Below are 22912 nucleotides of genomic sequence, written 5' to 3'. Positions count from 1 at the left end.
CAAAACAAAATTAAATACGAGTTACTTCAGATGACACCATATGAAAACTCAGGAGAGAAAAACGTGGTAAAATTCTTTGATACAATGGGCAAAAAGAATTAATGCCTAGACAAACCATACAGTAACGGAGAGCTGATACATCTATGTAGAATGAAATTACGGTAAAGTATCAACAGACGACAGTAAGAAAAAATGAAAATACCCAAGATTTCAAAGAGTGTTTAAGGGAACGTGAATTTATTTTTAAAGAAGACGAGGTGAAAGAAAAAAGAAAGGAAAGGGAACAGCAAAAGGAGAGGATTAGGAACAAATATTCCAATAATAATAATCGTAATCCTAACACCAATAATTTCAGGCAATTTAACAGAGAAGGACAGTGGCACAATGGAGACAGTTGGCTCAGAAACGTTAACCAGAATAATTGGTACCGAAATAGGAACGGTAATGGACACTCATACAGTGGCGGATATGGGTTTAGGAATCAAAATGCCAACGGTCGAGGGTACTTTGAAAGAGGTCACGATGTTAGAAGCAGCAACTGGCGAGACCTGGGCGCGAATAATTACCGAGGAAATTATGACCCACAGAGACAAGAACAACACAGCAAAGAGAAGCCAGATGTAGAAGTTAGGCCACCGAATACTGCAAAACGTAAAGATTGAATTGAAAAATGCGGAAGAGGTTAAGCAAATTAACGTCCACCCTATCTTATACTGCCCACTAAATAAACGTTAAATTAAGAATCAACAAAATAACACATTAATTAAAAGAAAAAGAGATACAATACACACTAACAATATCTTGTAGTATCAAGTACACTACAACATGCACACAAACAATAAATGGTACACAACAATTAAAAGAATGAAGAAGTGGTAGGACATAATTAGAATAAAAAAATATATCGATCTAATAATTTTTGCCACTATCAGAAAATTATTGCATTATATAAAATCAGAGTCTTTTTTATAAACAACAAATATATGTAAAACAAAAATTGTAAATATTTCTACGCGTCAAAGGGACATTGCCACCAGCTCCCTTAACACCAGATGCTTTGAGATAGCGACGGAGAGGGTACAGACATGTTGAGAAAGCACTTAGGGCAATAAGAACAACATGAAGACCAACGCCACACTGGAAATGCAGGCTGCAACCAGGTTGGACTTCAGGAGGACAACGGACAGTATGGACATTTCATATGTCACGACACTGCTACACAACGGAAGAGCGTGGGGAGAATGATAATACGACGAGACGACAATGAAAGTGCAAAAGAATTACTAAGATCTACAAACTCATCAAGTAACATTTGGAAAGGCAGTTAGATCCTACAAATCCTATATCACTCCTACACTAAAATTCACATATTCCTAGCCAAAGAAGAAGAAGAGAAGAATGCAAGAAAGAAGAGAAGAACAGAAGATGCAAGATGAAGAAGGGCAGAAGACAGGAAGATACCTTTCTCTCCTATCCTACGAAGCAAATTGCTACAAACGTCTTTCCATGAACTTTGAGGCATGGCAACTACCACAACCACCTCTTCAAAAATAAACCTTGAATCGTAAAACAAATACAAGCGAATGGCAAACGGAATATTAAGTAGTACCAACCAACATTATCTAGAAATAAATTCAGCAAAATGAACAGTATTCTCCCTATCACATCACCAAATCGCCATACCGAACAATGTGTGAAGTACCAAGACGTCACAGCACAGTATTGGGTGACGATCGTCAGTAGTCAACTACAATCATCTAACTGCCATACCGTCCCAGGTGTGACAGCAAAGGAGAACCAAGACGTCACTGTTCATGCAGTAAACCACAGTCATCATCATCGGTTAAAAGTACCACTCCATGATGACAATGTCAACAAGTAAGACCCAGCATCGCATGCTAGAGTGCTTCTCTCATGATTTGTGACACCCATACAAATGAGTAGACGCCTTCCAGTATTTCAGTGGGGATCGTCGAGCACAGAAACTGACGCAGCCCAAAACGAAAAGACTGAAAAAAGACGAATGTAAACAAAACGATATATTTGTAAAAATATTTTTTTCCTTTTTTGTAAAAGTAATTATTTTTATTATGTGTGTAAAGTCCATTATTTATAGATACCTTAAAACCTTTTGTAAAGAGACTTAGTTAGTATAGTTATATAATCTCACAAACTCATGGAAAGTCTATTTATTTCTTTTATATGCAAAATTAGAAGAGTATTTGAGCATGATTTTACTTCATTAAGTAACATTCAAAAACATTTTTTGTGGTAATAATACTAATACTGAGGATAGAACTAAGAGGAAACGCTTCTTCATTCGTACACCAAAAGAAACAGTGACACATAAAGAAAAAGATAATGCCTAAATAAATAAAACAAAGTAACACAACAGAGGTTTTGTGAACATTTACGCAAAGTCTAACTGAAGAAAAGAGATAACCACACCAAGACATAATACACTGTACACTTATGAGTTTGGAAAACTTAATATTGTAAAAACAATTTTGATGAAAAAGGAAAACAGAGACACGTACTGGCAACGACAAAGAATAACAACCTTTGTAAATGCATTTGCCTAACAACAAAACATAAACTGTAGGATTAAAAAAATAGAAACAATAGCTATAAAGAAATCATTAGAAAAAATTGTTAAGATTGGCTGAGAAAATTTTATTGGAAAATCTAAAAGAACAATTTTTGGCTGACTTTGTCAATGTTTTCCTCGGCACTGACAAACCCCAGACAAAAATTTTGTCAGAAAGAGGGAAGTATGTAAGACGTCGTGGTCTCCTGACCTTCATTGCTTACATATTCCGCCCTCACCATCCTATTTCGCACATCAAGACGCTTCATTCGAACCCAAATTCGATAAGATAAAGTCAATGTTATATGAATTCATGTAAGTGATACGCAATTAACAAGTAAGCGCACCGTGGTTGAAATAATCGAGGCTGGCGTACACACACACACATTCAAGACATGACGCTCACAAAAGCTTTCAGTTCGAGAGAGGTAAACAACACACACCAGGGCGCCAGACGCTTCGGAGCTTTTCACAGGCGGCCGCCCGTGGAGGGGGCAGTGTTTGCCCAAGGGAAAGGAGGAATGACCCCGTGTTCGGCTTAAAAGCAAATTCCGCTACATTGTGTGGGAGCAGCCAGCCTACCCGTTCTTTACACATAGAATGCAGTTTCAGAGATTTTCACAGGGAGACAGAAAACGCCAAACGCTGATGCTACAGATTTCCGGATTGCTCTCCTTAAACGAAACGTCATTCTCTCGTTTTAGGAGAGCAATGCTGATTGGCAGACGATATTTATGATGCCTTGAGCTGAAGGAGCAATGGAAGAGACCGAAAGATATACCCCTTCATGGCTGGCATAGAGATGGGCCGTTCCATTGTTCGCTCTTGGAGCGAGAACACGTAACGCGAGTGTGCGCGCTCGCATGTGTACTCAAAAAGAGTGAGGAACAAGTCTCTCCTCAGTACTTCACTGGGAGCACCTCTGTCGACAGCGAATCGAAGTGCGACTCTATACTGAGTCCTTGCGATTAAGGGTTGTTCACTGTGTTGTCCGCCACACTTTATTGTGTGGTGTGAACGGACAGAGTTATAGTTAAAGGCCTGCGAGTGAATTTTTGAGTGGCATCGTGGTGGACTGGTTATCTGACGGGTGTACCACGCCAATAGTTAGACTAGGGGCGAATAGGAGTCCTTGATTTCTTCAAGGTGTAGGGAGAGTTTGATTGGTGAAGGTCAATCCAGATAGAACGAAAGCTATCGTATTTGTCAGAGGGGAGTGGCGCAGACAGCAGTCATCGCAGCTTACGGTATTATGCACTACAGCTATTGCGAGCCCCATATTTCCTCCACAACAGTACCCTTCACTGCGTTTCACACGCGACAGCCTCGACCGTACCTAGCAACATTCTAACGGATAATTATTCAAGTTGAGTAGATGTGGCTCTCAGCCATTCTGCCAAGTGAATAACAATCTTAAACTTTGTGTAGAAATTTCATCAGCTAATCCTTTCCGTAAGAGGTAACTTCACATTCCGAAAAAAAAAAAAAAAAACCAGGTAATAACGTGTTCCGTTCATAACTAAAAGTGCCATTGTAATTTCTCAGAATTTTTGCAAAATACATAATAATTTTCTTTAGTTTCATGTTTTTCTTACACTAACTAGCACTAATCCAGTACCCAAGTATCCCACTAGTTACGTAAGAAATGTTGTGAATTTTTGTGTCATTTCCTTACAGCGGACGATTCCAGAAGATATTTATTGCTGAAAGTTTTTCATTTCTCTTTAGAACGTTAGGAGCGTCTGTCTGACATCTGTAGTAGTGTGGGGGTGGAAATTGCATCTTGCAGGAGCCACAGGGTAAAGGGTACATCTCAGATTAATCCGTCGTGCAGAATATCAGAATAGCAACCCCACGCACACACACTGTCCAGTCAAATTAATGTGACCACCTCCTGTGTTCAACATCAACTTGCAATAGCCACTCACAGACGAGAAGTGGCAGCACTAGTAGTGGAGTGTATATAAAGCATGTAGAGGGGACATGGAAAGCAGTGCAACCATTGTCGTAATGGAGAAAGAGGGCGGTTTATATGACGTCTGAAAAAGCATGATGTTTGTCTTTTGGGATAAGGATAGAAGCACTTCCAAAGCGTCCAAGTATGTAAACTACTGGTACGCCGTTGTCGTCAAAAAATACCGCGAATGGCAAAATGGCGCTTTCAAAACTGCCACAAAGGCAGCTGTAGCGCACCAGAGGCCATATATGACAGGGGCAAACGATGGCTGCGGAGATGTGTATGGGCAAAGAGACGTGCAATTCTTGAGCAGCTGACCACCCACATGATCCCAGAGGCTACCAACAGTATCTCCTCAACGACCGTTCTGTGAATGTTGCATTTTATAAGCCGTCGTCGAAGGTGTCCATGCACCCATGCTGACTGCTGTCCATCGATGACGAAGACTAAAATTTGCACGCCAGTTCCGCAACTAGATGTTGACTGAGTGCCGACAAGTGGCCTTTTCAGATGAATGACGTTTTATACAACATCCGACCAAGTGCCATTAGCATTAATGGTGTGAAAGCCCACCCGGTTGGGCGTACTGTCTAACGCACGGCTTTCCGGGCGGGAAGGAGCGCTGGTCCGCGGCACGAATCCACCCGGCGGATTTGTGTCAAGGTCTGGTGTGCCGGCCAGTCTGTGGATGGTTTTAGGCGGTTTTCCATCTGCCTTGGCGAATGCGGACTGGTTCCCCTTATTCTGCCTCAGCTACGCAATGTCGGCGATTGCTGCGCAAACAAGTTCTCTACATATGCGTACACCACCATTACTCTACCACGTCAACATAGGGGTTACACTCGTCTGGTCTGAGACGTTCTCTGGGGGGGGGGGGGGGGGGAGGGGGGGGTCCACCAGGGGCCGAACCGCACAATAACCCTGGGTTCGGTGTGGGGCGGCGGAGAGGTGAAGTGGACTGCGGTAGTGGCCGTGGGGTTGCGGACCACTGCGGCTGCAGCGGGGACAGAGCCTCTCCGTCCCCGGTTAACATAACATAACATGGTGTGGAACCTCTAAAAGCAGACATCCTGCAACAATCATCGGAAGGGTCCAGGCATTACATGGCAATGCGAAAGGTACAATTGATCAACACAAGTGTACATCTATCCTTGGAGACCATGCCCAGCCTAACAGGCAATTTACATGCAATTTGGTTTTCCTCGGCACAGTGGCATCTACCAGCAGAACAAAGCAACATTTCACCCAACTCGCGCTGTGCGTGGGTGGTTGGAAGAGGATGAGAATGAGTTCACCGTGCTCCCCTGGCCACAGGACTCCCCAGATTAAAACTCAATCGAGAATCGGCGGTACCACCTCGATCGGGCTCATCGGGCCATGTCCCCCCAACCGGCACTTGGGTCGGCACTGGAGTCAGCATGGCTTGACACCGCTGGCGGCACCTTCCAGAACCCAACTAACACTCTTCTTGGGCGTCTCGCAGAGGTCCGCGCTGCAAAAGGTGGTTGTTCACGTTGTTGACAGGTGGTCACATTAATGTAACTGGACACTGTATTCTCCACATACAGTCGAAATTTTCTGCGAGCAGTTGATCTCCCAAAACGCAATGTTTATACGACTCGCTTTTATGCCTCCACAGCCAAAGTAACCCCCCGTATAGTTCCACAAATCGCACTTGCTGCGTCTTTCTTTCCACTTTTTTCAGCATTGGTGATTAAATAAATATACGCTGAAAACTAAAGGACCATAGCAGCAATTATTCCACGAAGACTAGGTCAAAACGCCGGTTTCCAGAAATACAGCCAGCAGCGAGTAGTCAAATGGCGTTTTTCGTTGGTGGGAGAAGCACAACCGAATTTAACTTTTAGTAGCATGAAATAATGTGGCACTTCCACAATGATGCCTCTGAAAACTAGGCGCTCACACTTGCCGTCTCGGTGCCAGTGCACTACGCCACGAGCTGTAGTGTCACTTTAGCGAACGGGCCATAAAGCGCTGGACTGGCATACAAGAGGACGGTGGTTCAATTGCTCGTCCGACCATCCAGATTTAGGCGTCCTGTTACATTCCCAAATCACTAAATGCAAATGCCGGGAAGATTGTTTCGAAAGGGCACGAGCATTTTCCTTCTTCGTCTTTCCCAAATCCGAGAGTATGCTCCGTCTCTAATGAATGATTTCGCCGTCGACGGGACTTAAATCCCAGCTTCCTTCCCCTCTGCCTCCAAAAACTTAACATAAACTTTTCTCCTGCGCCACCATTCGCATTACCCATCTCCCTTCTTTTTACGCTTGTGAACAATATGTGTCAGTTTTTAGTAACTTTTGAATAGCTGGAACCTTTTTCTCCCTCCTTTCACGGTGTTTCACAGAATCAGTTTCCATCCAAGTACAACCAAAATCCCTGACTTTCACAGTTCTCTTCTTGTCACTATTTGTTTTTATTTCACATGATATAACACGACTAACTCCATCGAAATCTACTGCACACGAGGCTTCATTTTCTATAGCCAGAGATAGCCACAATGACACAAAGGATCACCAAGAGAACATGGCAATTGCCATCATCCGAATTCCCACGAACTTCACTCAGTGGAAGAGGAGTGAAAGTAAGCAGACACATGTCTCGACTTATCCATAGACACTCGACCTTGAAGTACTTTATATCACTTTGACCGCCCTATGTTCACCATTCAAATAATGGCTCAGTGATAACCATCGTGGCATTTTAATTTTGTGCCCCGTGTTCGAAGCCAGATTTTTGCTTTTTTTAATTTTTTAATTTTTTTTCCTACCCACGTCCGTAGAAGATTGCTACGCCAACGTTTCTTATCAAATTAGGGGATACAAGGGCGTTATACTAATTGTAAAATTACAATATATTTCACAGTAAGTGTCTCCTACTTATTATTATGTAACATATGTGCACAAAAAGCAATTTACAATTTGTACAGAAATCAGATTACAATTATAAGAGTCGAGGGACATGAAAGGGAAGCATTGCTTGGGAAGGGAGTAAGACGGGGTTGTAGTCTCTCCCCGATGTTATTCAATCTGTATATTGAGCAAGTAGTAAGGCAAACAAAAGAAAAATTCGGAGTAGGTATTAAAATCCATGGAGAAGAAATAAAAACTTTGAGGTTCGCCGATGACATTGTAATTCTGTCAGAGACAGCAGAGGACTTGGAAGAGCAGTTGAACGGAATGGATAGTGTCTTGAAAGGAGGATATAAGATGAACAGCAACAAAAGCAAAACGAGGATCATGGAATGTAGTCGAATTACGTCGGGTGATGCTGAGGGAATTAGATTAGGAAACGAGACACTTGAAGTAGTAAAGGAATTTTGCTATTTGGGGAGCAAAATAACTGATGATGGTCGAAGTAGAGAGGATATAAAATGTAGACTGGCAATGGCAAGTAAAGCGTTTCTGAAGAAGAGAAATTTGTTAACATCCTTCTGTATCTGCTTAGTGTATTCATCTCTTGGTCTCCCTTTACGATTTTTACCCTCAACGCTGCCCTCCAATGCTAAATTTGTGGACCCTTGATGCCTCAGGACATGTCCTACCAACCGATCCTTTCTTCTAGTCAAGTTGTGCCACAAACTTCTCTTCTCCCCAATCCTATTCAATACCTCCTCATTAGTTATGTGATCTACCCACCTAATCTTCAACATTCTTCTGTAGCTCCACATTTCGAAAGCTTCTATTCTCTTCTTGTCCAAACTATTTATTATCCATGTTTCACTTCCATACATGGCTACACTCCATACAAATACTTTCAGAAACGACTTTCTGACACTTAAATCTATACTCGATGTTAACAAATTTCTCTTCTTCAGAAACTCTTTCCATCCTATTGCCAGTCTACATTTTATATCCTCTCTACTTCGACCATCATCAGTTATTTTGGTCCCCATATAGCAAAATTCCTTTACTACTTTAAGTGTTTCATTTCCTAATCTAATTCCCTCAGCATCAACCGACTTAATTCGAATACATTCCATTATCCTCGTTTTGCTTTTGTTGATGTTCATCTTATATCCTCCTTTCAAGACACTGTCCATTCCGTTCAACTGTTGTTCCAAGTCCTTTGCTGTCTCTGACAGAATTACAATGTCATCGGCGAACCTCAAAGTTTTTATTTCTTCTCCATGGCTTTTAATACCTACTCCGAATTTTTCTTTTGTTTCCTTTACCCCTTGTTCCATATACAGATTGAATAACATCTGGGAGAGGCTACAACCCTGTCTCACTCCCTTCCCAACCACTGCCTCCCTTTCATGATCCTCGACTCTTATAACTACCATCTGGTTTCTGTACAAATGTAAATAGCCTTTCGCTCCCGGTATTTTACCCCTGCCACCTTCAGAATTTGAAAGAGAGTATTCCAGTCAACATTGTCAAAAGCTTTCTCTAAGTCTACAAATGCTAGAAACGTAGGTTTGCCTCTCCTTAATCTTTCTTCTAAGATAAGTCGTAAGGTCAGTATTGCCTCACGTGTTCAAACATTTCTACGGAATCCAAACTGATCATCCCCGCGGTCGGCTTCTACCAGTTTTTCCATTCGTCTGTAAATAATACGCGTTATTATTTTGCAGCTGTGACTTATTAAACTGATAGTTCGGTAATTTTCACATCTGTCAACACCTGCTTTCTTTGGGATTGGAATTATTATATTCTTCTTGAAGTCTGAGGGTATTTCGCCTGTCTCGTACATCTTGCTCACCAGATGGTAGATTTTTGTCAGGACTGGCTCTCCCAAGGCCGTCAGTAGCTCTAATGGAATGTTCTCTACTCCCGGGGCCTTGTTTTGACTCAGGTCTTTCAGTGATATGTCAAACTCTTCACGCAATATCGTATACCCCATTTCATCTTCATCTACATCCTCTTTCATTTCCATAATATTGTCCTGAAGTTAATCGCCCTTGTATAGACCCTCTATATACTCCTTCCACCTTTCTGCTTTCCCCTCTTTGCTTAGAACTGGGTTCCCATCTGAGCTCTTGATATTCATACAAGTGGCTCTCTTTTCTCCAAAGGTCTCCTTCATTTTCCTGTTGGCTGTCTCTATCCTACCCCTAGTGAGATAAGCCTCTACATCCTTACATTTGTCCTCTAGCCATCCCTGCTTAGCCATTTTGCACTTTCTGTCGATCTGGTATTTGAGACGGTTTTATTCCTTTTTGCCTGCTTCATTTACTGCATTTTTATATTTTCCCCTTTCATCAATTAAATTCGATATTTCTTCTGTTACCCAAGGATTTCTACTAGCCCTCGTCTTTTTACCTACTTGATCCTCTGCTGCCTTCACTACTTCATCCCTCAAAGCTACCCATTCTTCTTCTACTGTATGTCTTCCCCCCATTCCTGTCAATTGTTCCCTTATGCTCTCCCTGAAACTCTGCACAACCTCTGGTTCTTTCAGTTTATCCAGGTCCCATCTCCTTAAATTCCCATCTTTTTGCAGTTTCTTCAGTTTTAATCTACAGGTCATAACCAATATATTGTGGTCAGATTCCACATCTGCCCCTGGAAATGTCTTACAATTCAAAACCTGGTTCCTAAATCTCTGTCTTACCATTATATAATCTATCTGATACCTTTTAGTATCTCCAGGATTCTTCCATGTATACAGCCTTCTTTTATGATTCTTGAACCATGTGTTAGCTATGATTAAGTTATGCTCTGTGCAAAATTCTACCAGACGGCTTCCTCTTTCATTTCTTAGCCCCAATACATATTCACCTACTACGTTTCCTTCTCTCCATTTTCCTACTGTCGAATTCCAGTCACCCATGACTATTAAATTTTCGTCTCCCTTCACTACCCGAATAATTTCTTTTATCTCATCATACATTTCTTCAATTTAATCGTCATCTGCAGAGCTAGTTGGCATATAAACTTGTACTACTGTAGTAGGCATAGGCTTCGGGTCTATCTTGGCCACTATAATACGTTCACTATGCTGTTTGTAGTAGCTTACCTGCACTCCTATTTTTTTATTCATTATTAAACCAACTCCTGCATTACCCCTATTTGATTTTGTATTTATAACCCTGTATTCACCTGACCAAATGTCTTGTTCCTCCTATCACCGAACTTCACTAATTCCACTATATCTAACTTTAACCTCTCCATTTCCCTTTTAAAATTTTCTAACCTACCTGCCCGATTAAGGGACCTGACATTCCACGTTCCAATCCATAGAATGCCAGTTTTCTTTGTCCTGATAACGACGTCCTCTTGAGTAGTCCCCGCCCGGAGATCCGAATGGGGGACTATTTTACCTCCGGAATATTGTACCCAAGAGGACGCCATCAACATTTAACCATACAGTAAAACTGCATGCCCTCGGGAAAAATTACGGCTGTAGTTTCCCCTTGCTTTCAGCCGTTCGCAGTACCAGCATAGCATGGCCGTTTTGGTTAGTGTTGCAAGGCCAGACTGTTGCCCCTGCAACTACTGAAAAGGCTGCTGCCCCTCTTCAGGAACCACACGTTTGTCTGGCCTCTCAACAGATACCCCTCCGTTGTGGTTGCACTTACAGTATGGCTATCTGTATCGTTGAGACACGCAAGCCTCCCCACCAACGGCAAGGTCCATGCTTCATGGGGAGGGGGGGATAACTATGTAAGAAATGCATTTTCAGTGACATGTGGCAACCAAGCTTTTCATAAGATGGCAACATGTTATACAAATTGTTACAAAAAGGTAGGGCCAAACTTTCAGGAAACATTCCTCACACACAAATAAAGAAAAGATTTTATGTGGACATGTGTCCGGAAACGCTTAATTTCCATGTTAGAGCTCATTTTAATTTCGTCAGTATGTACTGTACTTCCTCGATTCACCGTCAGTTGGCTAAATTGAAGGAAGGTAATGTTGACCTCGGTGCTTGTTTTGACATGCGACTCATTGTTCTACAGTACTAGCATCAAGCACATCAGTACGTGGCATCAACAGGTTAGTGTTCATCACGAACGTGATTTTGCAGTCAGTGCAATGTTTACAAATGCGGAGTTGGCACATGCCCATTTGATGTATGGATTAGCACGGGGCAATAGCCGTGGCGCGGTACGTTTGTATCCAGACAGATTTCCAGAACGAAGGTGTCCCGACAGGAAGACGTTCGAAGCAATTGATCGGCGTCTTAGGGAGCACGGAACATTCCAGCCTATGACTCGCGACTGGGGAAGACCTAGAACGACGAGGACACCTGCAATGGACGAGGCAATTCTTCGTGCAGTTGACGATAACCTTAATGTCAGCGTCAGAGAAGTTGCTGCTGTACAAGGTAACGTTGACCACGTCACTGTATGGAGAGTGCTACGGGAGAACCAGTTGTTTCCGTACCATGTACAGCGTGTGCAGGCACTATCAGCAGCTGATTGGCCTCCACGGGTACACTTCTGATAATGGTTCATCCAACAGTGTGTCAATCCACATTTCAGTGCAAATGTTCTCTTTGCTGATGAGGCTTCATTCCAACGTGATCAAATTGTAATTTTCACAATCAACATGTGTGGGCTGATGAGAATCCGCACGCAGTTGTGCAATCACGTCATCAACACAGATTTTCTGTGAACATTTGGGCAGGCATTGTTGGTGATGTATTGATTGGGCCCCATGTTCTTCCACCTATGCTCAATGGAGCACGTTATCATGATTTCATACGGGATACTCTACCTGTGCTGCTAGAACATGTACCTTTACAAGTACGACACAACATGTGGTTCATGCACGATGGAGCTCCCGCACATTTCAGTCGAAGTGTTCGTGCGCTTCTCAACAACATATTCGGTGATCGATGGATTGGTAGAGGCGGACCAGTTCCATGGCCTCCACGTTCTCCTAATCTCAACCCTCTTGACTTTCATTCATTGGGGCATTTGAAAGCTCTTGTCTACACAACCCCGGTACCAAATGTAGAGACTCTTCGTGCTCGTATTGTGGACGGCTGTGATTCAATACGCCATTCTCCAGAGCTGCATTAGCGCATCAGGGATTCCATGCGACGGAGGGTGGATGCATGTATCCTCGCTAACGGAGGACATTTTGAACATTTCCTGTAACAAAGTGTTTGAAGTCACGCTGGTACGTTCTGTTGCTGTGTGTTTCCATTCTACGATTAATGTGATTTGAAAAGAGTAATAAAATGAGCTCTAACATGGAAAGTAAGCGTTTCCGGACAAATGTCCACATAACATATTTTCTTTCTTTGTGTGTGAGGAATGTTTCGTGAAAGTTTGGCCGTACCTTTTTGTAACACCCTGTATACAGTCTCCTTGTAATTTATTGGTCGTTTGTTTCCTAAGAACTGTAAAGAGACTTCTTAAAACATTCCCATGCATACTTCTGATCATCTTGTATGATTCCATCAAGAGTATGGTCTTCAAAAAGCTCTCGAATCTGTGGACATACAAAGATGTCCTCCTTTACGTTGGCATCACTTAAGTAAGGGAATTTTTACTTTAAGTACTTTAACTTATCACCATCTTCGTTCATTCCCTTAACAAAGTTTTTCATGGGACCCAACTTGATGTGCAAGGGCGTGAGCAGAATCCTTTTGCTGTCTACTAGAGGTTCACTCTTAATGTTCTTTATAGATGATTGAAGAGATTTTCTCGTGGGCGATTCACATTTACTGCAAGGAGATGCACGAGCTCGGTCATCCCATTCAGAGAGGAAGTAGCAATATTTAGTATACCCTAACTACATACCTAATAGCAATGCAACCGCTTTCAAGTCCCCACAAATCTGCCATTGAGAGTCATTATACTTGATGGCTTCTTGAAAAATTTTCATGTTTTGGTATGACTCTTTCATATGCACAGTATGCCCAACTGGTCTAGAAGGAAGCTCATTACCAATATGTAAAAGCAGTGCTTTTAAGCTCAACTTTGACGAATCAATAAAGAGTCTCCACTCATCAGGGTTGTAATTAATTCTGAGAGCTTTCATTAGACCATTTATGACTATAGATGCCACAAGACTATCTTGCATGTTAAAAAAAAAGAGTGAATTGTTGCTCTCTTCTGCGGTAAAATGAATCATTTACATTACTTTCCAGAAAATTGCGCTGCTGCAGTTTTGTTACTAAAATCTCAGCCTTAACTTTAGAGAACTCCAAATCTCTTATGAGATCACTTACCTCATTTTGAGACAATTTTTGTGGATCATCAGTTGATAATATATTTGGAAGAAACTCTGGATCTTGTGATGTACATGGTTCAGGATATTCAGAATCCCCATCAGAAGTAATCTCGTACTCTGTCGGTGGTTCAGGTATTGACACTCATTACCCATGTAGAACTGGACGTATGGCAGATGGAATGTTAGGATAGATCACTGTCCACTGCTTCTTCTTAGATATTCCCTTCTTGATAGGAGGAACCACACGAAAGTAGTAGTCAATGACATGATTGGCTGGTTCACGCTATTTCATGGGCACTGCAAAGGGCATTTAGCATCCTTTCCCATGCATCCAGTTCCTGAGGTTGCTGGCACAAGTGTTGCAGATTACATGTGGAGCCCAGGATTTATCCTGATCACCTATTTTGCACCCAAAATAACAACTGTAATCTTTTTTTAATCACTGGAATTATTTACTGTTTTTGTGAAGCAAATGGTACTTCTCCACACACACACAGCAAAATGTGTCAGCACTATTAACTCAAACTCGTGGAATTTTTGTTCACTTCTGTAGCTGTCAACTTGAACTACCGGTAGTTAATCTGGTAACAAATGTGTAAAACTTATTACATGCATTAATAAAGTCACTGAAGTTGAAGAGGAGGGAGACAAAAAGATCACTGAAACTGGTATCAAAATGGTTACATCCAAAATATTGCACACAAGTAAGACCAGGGACAATAATATAATCGATTGTTACTAGTTATTATGACTCTGACAAACCATTATAATATTTGATTTTAAACTTAACTTACAAATCCGTATATAATTATCTCACCGTTAAAACAGTGTAAAATGAAAACTAGACCTAATTTTGAATTGTCTTTGTGATATTGGAGGTCAGCACATTAGAATTTATAGGAATTGACTATTTTTATTTAGTTTACATTTTCATTGTTGCACAGTGTTATTTATGATTCCTGCTATTGGTTGAAGGTACGCGACGAACTCTACCAGTGGGCGACTGGTGAGTCTGATGCCGCACTGGTCGCGGATTCGTCTCGGCGCATGCGCAGTTTCACGCGTCTCTGCGCTCGCGCTGCGCTGGTGGCCTCTCTGTGCTGGTTGTGTGTTCCGCCGCTCCTTCACGGGGCCTCGTCGAAGGGCCTGCCCTTCATACTGGAGCTGCCCTTCAGCGTAGAGGGCCGGCCGTGGACCTTCCTCGCTGCCTGGACCTATTGCGCACTCGGCACATTCCACGTGGCCGTTGTCAGCGTCATCGCCGACACTCTCAACGTCAGTATCATAGTACAGCTCTGCACACAGCTGCGTATTCTGCGCAGGCACCTCGACGACTTATGTGAGCTAGGTGCGACTTCCCTTCTACTTGGGCATAATTACTGCCTTACGAAACAAGTGTTGGAAGCTTTATAATTCATCCAGATTTCGACCTGTGTCATTCGTCCAAAATATCTTTCTAGTCTGCCAGTCTCTTCGACTCTGTGTGCCAACAACCCAACAAATTGTATTAGATATTACAGTTATTTCGCCGGCCGCTGTGGCCGAGCTGTTCTTGGCGCTTCAGTCCGGAACTGCACTGCTGCTACGGTCGCGGATTTGAATCCTGTCTCGGGGGCGGATGTGTGTGATGGCCTTAGGTTAATTAGGTTTAAGTAGTTCTAAGTCTCGGAAACTGATGACCTCAGATGTTAAGTCCCATAGTGCTTGGAACCATTTGATTTTTTGAACAGTTATTTCGTCTTCCCCTGCCGTTTTCTCCCTTCATTGCTCTGTCTGTAGCTAAGGAAGTAAAAAGCGGATCACAATCCCTAAGATCTGGGATTGAAACCTCAGGTATTTCGCTTGTTTCACATCTATTCTTTAATTTGTAAAGGTAGCTGTATGTCCCCCATAAGTGGCTGGATAAGTCAGTTCATTCGTCAGTCGGAGGCTGGGCCAACAGTCTCTTCTCTGGTTTGTTACGGCCCGCCGGGAACTCCTCCCTTGTGGCAACCTTTTGCCACTTGCACCCAACGTCTTCAATTATTTGTTGAATATAGTCCAACACCTATCTGCCCGCACAGTTTTTACCATCTTCAGTTCCCTAACGTACCTTGGAAGCTGTTCCTTGATGATACAACACGCGGCCTATCAAAGTGTCCCTTATAGTTGTCAGTGTTTTCCACATATTCCTTTCTTCAGCTATTCTGCGGATCACTTCCTCTTTCTCATCTTATCAGTCCATCTAATTTTCAACGTCTTTCTGCACCACATCTCGAACGTTTCGATTCTCTTTTCCAACGGTTTTCCAACAATCCTTTCGTACAATACTGTTCTGAAAGGGTGCATGCTCAGGAATTTCTTTCTCAAACTAGCACCGATGTTTGTTGCTAGTAGACTTATTTTGTCCAGGAATTCTGTCTTTGTCTGTGGTAGTCTATTTTTTATGTCCTCCTTCGTTCGTCTGTGATTTTCTGTTTTCTTTCCAAGGAACAAGAATTCGTTAACCTCGTCTACTTTATTGTCATTTTTATGCCATGTTTATTGCTAATATTATTTCTGCTGGTCTTCATTACTTTCGCATTTTTTCCGTTTTTTATCAATCCATAATGTGTGCTCATAAGAATGTTCGTTCCATTCAACCTCTCCTGCATGTCTTCTTCGTGTTCACTGGGCATAGCAATGTCATCAGCGAATCTTATCGGTGATATTTTTTCACCTTGAATTTTAATCCTATTTCTGAAGTCATGTTTATTTCAATCATAACTTCTTCGATGTGTAGATCTACAACATCCTTGTCTTATACCATTTCCAATTTGAATATTTTGTTGATGGTCTTCCAATCTTAGTTTCCCTTCTCGGTTCCTGTACATACTGTACGTTACTCCCTGCCCCTATATCATACACCTATTTTCCTGAGAAATTCCATCGTCTTGGACCATTTTACATTATCGAACGTTCGTTTTAGGTCAACAAATCCTATCAATGTCTTTATCTTTCCTAGGCCATACTTCCGTTACCAAGTGAAACGTCTGAACTGTATCTCTGGTACCATCAAACTTTCATAAAGCAAAGGAATTGGAAGAGCAGTTGGACGCGATAGGTATTTTCTTGAAAAGACGTAATCAATATCAACAAAAGTAAAACAGGTGTAATGAATTGTAGTCGAATTAATTCTGGCAGTGCAGAGAGAGTTACATTACAAAATGAGACACGAAGTGTAATATATAAATTTGTCTATTCGGATTAAAAAACTGACGATTGTCACAGTACAGAGGACATAAAATGCAGATGTACAATAGCAAGGAATGTGTCTGCGAGGAATAGGAGTTTGTTAATATTTACCTAAAATTAAATTTCCGGAAATCTTTTCACAAGATATGTCTATGGAACGTAACCTTGTACGAAAATGCGACGTGGACGATAAGCAGTTTGGACGAGTTTAGACAAAAAAAGAATAGAATCTTTTGAAACATGATGCTACTGAAGAATGTTGATAATTAGTAGGTAGATCAGACAACTAATGAGGAGGTACTGATTCGAAATTGAGTAAAAGGTAATTTGTGACACAATTTGACTGAAAGAAGGGATCGGTTAATAGGACTCATCCTCAAGCATCAAGGAATCATCATATTTGGAAGGGAAGGACGTGGGTAGTAGTAATTATGCATGGATGAAGAGGCTTGCGGATGATAGACTAGTATGAAGAGTTGCATCAAACCAGTCTTCAGTCTGAAGTCCATAAGAACAGCAACAGTAATTTCTAACTCTCATGAGAGGAATTAAGTGAAAGAACAGCAACAGTAATTTCTAAATTTTATGAGATGTATTAAGTGTAACCTGTAACAGGTTTATCGGTTTGTCATACTAGAAGTCGTATATATAGAATGCGTGGTTAGTTGTAAGACAGTGTGTGATAACCCTAATCATGCCAGCATAAATAAATAAATAACTCGCCATCGGCAATATAATCTTTTCTGTGAACTGAAGGTAAGGTATATAATAAAAGTAGTCATCCCGTTGATTGAGTGGTAAGTGGACCAATGTTGCAAAATCAGGCCGTAGCGACTAAGTCACTGTCATGCCTACAATCTCTTGTGACTTCTACAAGTCCATATAGTGGTTAATTAGCTGTACATCTCTATCTCTATGCCATTTACGATCAGGACCATAGCACTTTCTTCCTCCTTAGTGTTCTGATCGGTCGCTTTTTTAATTGTGATCCACAAAACTACTTGTGAGTAAGATAAGATCTCTGATAACTTCAGGTGCTTCGGTTGGCGACGGCACTGAGGTAGCGAGACGTCGGTTACAGTCCTGCGTGCGCCACCATAACAACATCATTAGGTGAGCTTGACATCGTTGCAGTCTTGGGAAGGATATGCAAAGACAATTGTAGCAAATAGTTCTATTTAGTCTGTTTTCAGTGGATCTTCAGTGTTTTCCATGGAGCAAAAGATTATCAAAAATCCGATCAAAAATAATGTTTAAGTTTGACCATTGAACCAGCACCTGGTGTGGTAACTAACAGACCTGTGTCCATAGGCGTCCACAAGGGGAAGGCAGGAACTACACTGACCCCCTGGAATCTGGATTACAGAGTTTTTGTCCATTACAGAATTCTTACTCACGTCTAGAAGTGAGTAGATAACCAACAGGTCTCTGGGATATAAAAAGATTTTTCTGTCTCCTATAAAAAGAAGAAAGAAAATGGCGTTCTACGGATCGGAGCGTGGAATGTCAGATCCCTTAATCGGGCAAGTAGGTTAGAAAATTTAAAAAGGGAAATATATAGGTTAAAGTTAGATATAGTGGGAATTAGTGAAGTTCGGTGGCAGGAAGAACAAGACTTTTGGTCAGGTGAATACAGGGTCATAAATACAAAATCAAATAGTGGTGGAATGTCAGATCCCTTAATCGGGCTGGTAGGTTAGAAAATTTTAAAAGGGAAATGGATAGGTTAAAGTTAGATATAGTGGGAATTAGTGAACTTCGGTGATAGAGGGAACAACACTTTTGGTCAGGTGAATACAGGGTTATAAATACAAAATCAAATAGGGGTAAGGCAGGAGTAGGTTTAATAATGAATAAAAAAATAGGAGAGTAGGTAAGCTACTACAAACAGCATAGTGAACGCATTATTGTGCCAAAGATAGACACGAAGCCCATGCCTACTACAGTAGTACAAGTTTATACGCCAACAAGCTCTGCAGATGATGAGGAAATTGATAAAATGTATGATGAGATAAAAGAAATTATTCAGGTAGTGAAGGGAGAAGAAACCACAAAAAGGTGGGAATTTAAGTAGATGGGACCTGGATAAACTGAAAGAACCAGAGGTTGTACAGAGTTTCAGAGAGAGTATAAGGGAACAATTGACAGGAATGGGGGAAAGAAATACAGTAGAAGAAGAATGGGTAGCTTCAAGGATTGAAACAGTGAAGGCAGCAGAGGATCAAGTAGATAAAAAGACGAGGGCTAGTAGAAATCCTTGGGTAACAGAAGAGATACTGAATTAAATTGATGAAAGGAGAAAATACAAAAATGTAGTAAGTGAAGCAGGGAAAAAGGAATACAAACGTCTCAAAAATGAGATCGACAGGAAGTGCAAAATGGCTAAGCAGGGATGGCTAGAGGACAGATGTAAGGATGTCGAGGATTATCTCGTGAGGGGTAAGATAGATACTGCGTACAGGAAAATTAAAGATACCTTTGGAGAAAAGAGAACCACTTGTATGAATATAAAGAGCTCAGATGTAAACGCTCTAAACAAAGAAGGGAAAGCAGAAAGGTGGATGGAGTATACAGAGGGTCTATACAAGGGCAATGTGCTTGAGGACAATATTACGGAAATGGAAGAGCATGTAGATGAAAATGAAATGGGAGTTATGATACTGCTTGAAGAGTTTGACAGAGCACTCAAAGATCTAAGTCGGAACAAGGCCCCGGCAGTAGACAACATTACATTAGAACTACTGATAGCCTTGGGAGAGCCAGCCACGACAAAACTCTGCCATCTGGTGAGCAGCCTGTATGAGACTGTTGGAATACACTCAGACCTCAAGTAGAATATAAAATTCCAATCCTAAAGAAAGCAGGTGTTGACAGAAGTGAAAAATACCCGAACTATCAGTTTCATAAGTCACGGCTGCAAAATAATAACGGGAATTATTTACAGACGAATGGAAAAACTAGTAGATGCCAACCGCGGGGAAGATCAGTTTGGATTCCGTAGAAATGTTGGAACACTTGAGGCAATACTGACCCTACGACTTACCTTATAAGATAGATTAAGGAAAGGCAATCATACGTTTCTAGCATTTGTAGATTTAGAGAAAGCTTTTGACAATAATGACTGGAATACTCTCTTCCAATTTCTGAAGGCGGCAGGGGTCAAATACAGGGAGCGAAAGGCTATTTACAATTTGTACAGAAACCAGATGGCAGTTATAAGAGTCGAGGGACATGAAAGGAAAGAAGTGGTTGGGAAGGGAGTGAGACTGGGTTGTAGCCTCTCCCTGATGCTATTCAATCTGTGTATCGAGCAAGCAATAAAGGAAACAAAAGAAAAATTCGGGGTAGGTATTAAAATCCATGGAGAAGAAATAAAAACTTTGACGTTCGCCGATGACATTGTAATTCTGTCAGAGACAGTAAAGGACTTGGAAGAGCAGTTGAATGGAATGGACAGTGTCTTGAAAGGAGGGTATAAGATGAACATCAACACAAGCAAAACGAGGATAATGGAATGTAGTCGAATTAAGGCAGGTGATGCTGAGGGAATTAGAGTAGGAAATGAGACACTTAAAGTAGTAAAGGTGTTTTGCTATTTGGGGAGCAAAATAACTGATGATGGTCGAAGTAGAGAGGATATAAAATGTAGACAGGCAATGGCAAGGAAAGCGTTTCTGAAGAAGAGAAATTTGTTAACATCGAGTATTAATTTAAGTGTCAGGAAGTCGTTTCTGAAAGTATTTGTAAGGAGTGTAGCCATGTATGGTAGTGAAACATGGACGATAAATAGTTTAGACAAGAAGAGAATAGAAGCTTTCGAAATGTGGTGCTACAGAATAATGCTAAAGATTAGATGGGTAGATCACATAACTAACGTGGAGGTACTGAATAGAATTGGGGAGAAGAGGAGTTTGTGGCACAACTTGACAAGAAGAAGGGACCGGTTGGTACGACATGTTCTGAGGCATCAGGGGATCACAAATTTAGTACTGGAGGGCAGGGTGGAGGGTAAAAATCGTTGACGGAGACCAAGAGATGAATACATTAAGCAGATTCGGAAGGATGTAGGCCGCAATAGGTATTGGGAGATGATGAGGCTTGCACAGGATAGAGTAGCATGGAGAGCTGCATCAAACCAGTCTCAAGACTGAAGACCACAACAACAACATAAAAGTGCCCAACTCATTTAAATCAAAATTGGCAGTTTAAAAGTCTTGTGTTCTTCCCCGGCCCACGGATACAATTCTGGGGACGCTCTTGGGGTGAATACATTCCTTATTTTTCATAAGAGTGCTCTCTTTCGAAAGGATACTGGCAATAATCTGACGGAAAACGTAACTGCAGAGTAAGATTAGTTACTGAAGAATGCATGTTTACAGTGCTTCACATCTTGCAGAGTACGATCAGACAAGTGCGGTGAAATAAAACACTTTTGGTCGCAAACCTTGGGAAATACCTTAAAATTGGCCCTGCAGTTTCGAGACCAGTGACTTTTTAGCTCAGTCAGCTAATCAAAAGTGGCCCTTGTTGTCTATCCAGTGGTTGCTTCGATCTTAGCAGTTATTCCGGAGTTACTGCAGTTCATAAACATCCATTTGTGTATGGAATTCACCATAAAATTAACACCACATTAGCAGATAAAAACATAAAGTAGACTTAATTTAATACGAAATACCTTGACACCATCATAAGTTTATGCAACAGTTTGGTCGGAATATCTAACAATCACAGTTCATGATCCATACTAATATTATAAATGCGAAGGTACCTCCGTCTGTTCTCACGACTAAATTATTGAACCCAATTCATTGATATCTGGTAGGGAGAGAGTCTGAACCCTGAGGAACAACATACACCTTCCGAAAGCGTGTAGTACAAGACTTTAACTGATTTGAAGAATGTAAGGTGAATTGGTGTAAAATAATGACCCTTTGAAAAAGATATTTACTCTTTGACATTCGAACTTTATCACACTTGTGACAGTACTTTTAGTGGTTGGTATATCCTACGTAACACGATTCAACGTACAGAATAGAATGCTTATAAAACCTCAACGTGTTTCATCCATATTTCCATACTAAAAATACAAATATGTTTTCACGACTAAATCGCTAAACTGTTTTCTGAGAAACTAGCTGTCCAGCATACTCGAGCCCTGTGGAAGAACATAGTCTAGAAAGTGAAAATAAAAGAAAAAAAACATATTCTAGAAAGTGAAAATAAAAGGAAAAGAAAAAAAATAGACTGCTAAGAGGATAAAGTTAGGAATGGAGCATCTTTTCTTTTACATTGGTGGACATAAACCATATTAAAAATTACTAAATTTGTTGCATAATGTACACACTGTGTAATGTATAGATACTCCAATAGCACAATGAATAGATACAAGCTCTTGCCCACACCCCTGTCCATCTATTGCTCAGTTCCGGCACCGCACGTGTCACAAAATCGTGCATTGTAGCAGTTGGTGAGGAGGTGGTAGTGAACCCACAACGGGAACTATGCTTCCCAAAACTGCCGTTATTGCTTACTTACTCACTAAAAATCATCACAATAAAACTACTAGCACAAGCATAGTAGAGGGTAACAGCTGGTATAAAATAAATCTGTTTTTATTGTTAAACAAATTTTTATTTAATCTGGAATGGACAGTCACCCTTTAATAATAAAGATTTAAACTACAGCGTGACATTGCACCATTGGCTTGAATGCATGTATTACTTTTTCTAATTACTGTATGCACACTTTGGAAAACACAATCACAGCTTGGATGTCTCTTGCAGCTGTATCAGGTTGAGCAACCAGAGCCATTTCAGAGCTAATGCGGTTGCTGTAAATAAGTTATTTTGCTTAGAAGAAAACAAAAAATCTGATTTTATGCCACTTCCGTGCATAGTAACCAGATAAGTGGTCCCCCATGAAATTTCCCACTGACAGAATATTGTGCAGATACACAGTTATGTTCAATTGTACTTGGAGGGGAACTGAACTGCTATGCCA

The sequence above is a fragment of the Schistocerca serialis genome, chromosome 5 (genome assembly GCF_023864345.2).
Source record: "Schistocerca serialis cubense isolate TAMUIC-IGC-003099 chromosome 5, iqSchSeri2.2, whole genome shotgun sequence".
Lineage (NCBI taxonomy): Eukaryota > Metazoa > Arthropoda > Insecta > Orthoptera > Acrididae > Schistocerca > Schistocerca serialis.
The sequence above is the reverse complement of the archived record's forward strand: the minus strand, read 5'-3'. Positions refer to the sequence as shown.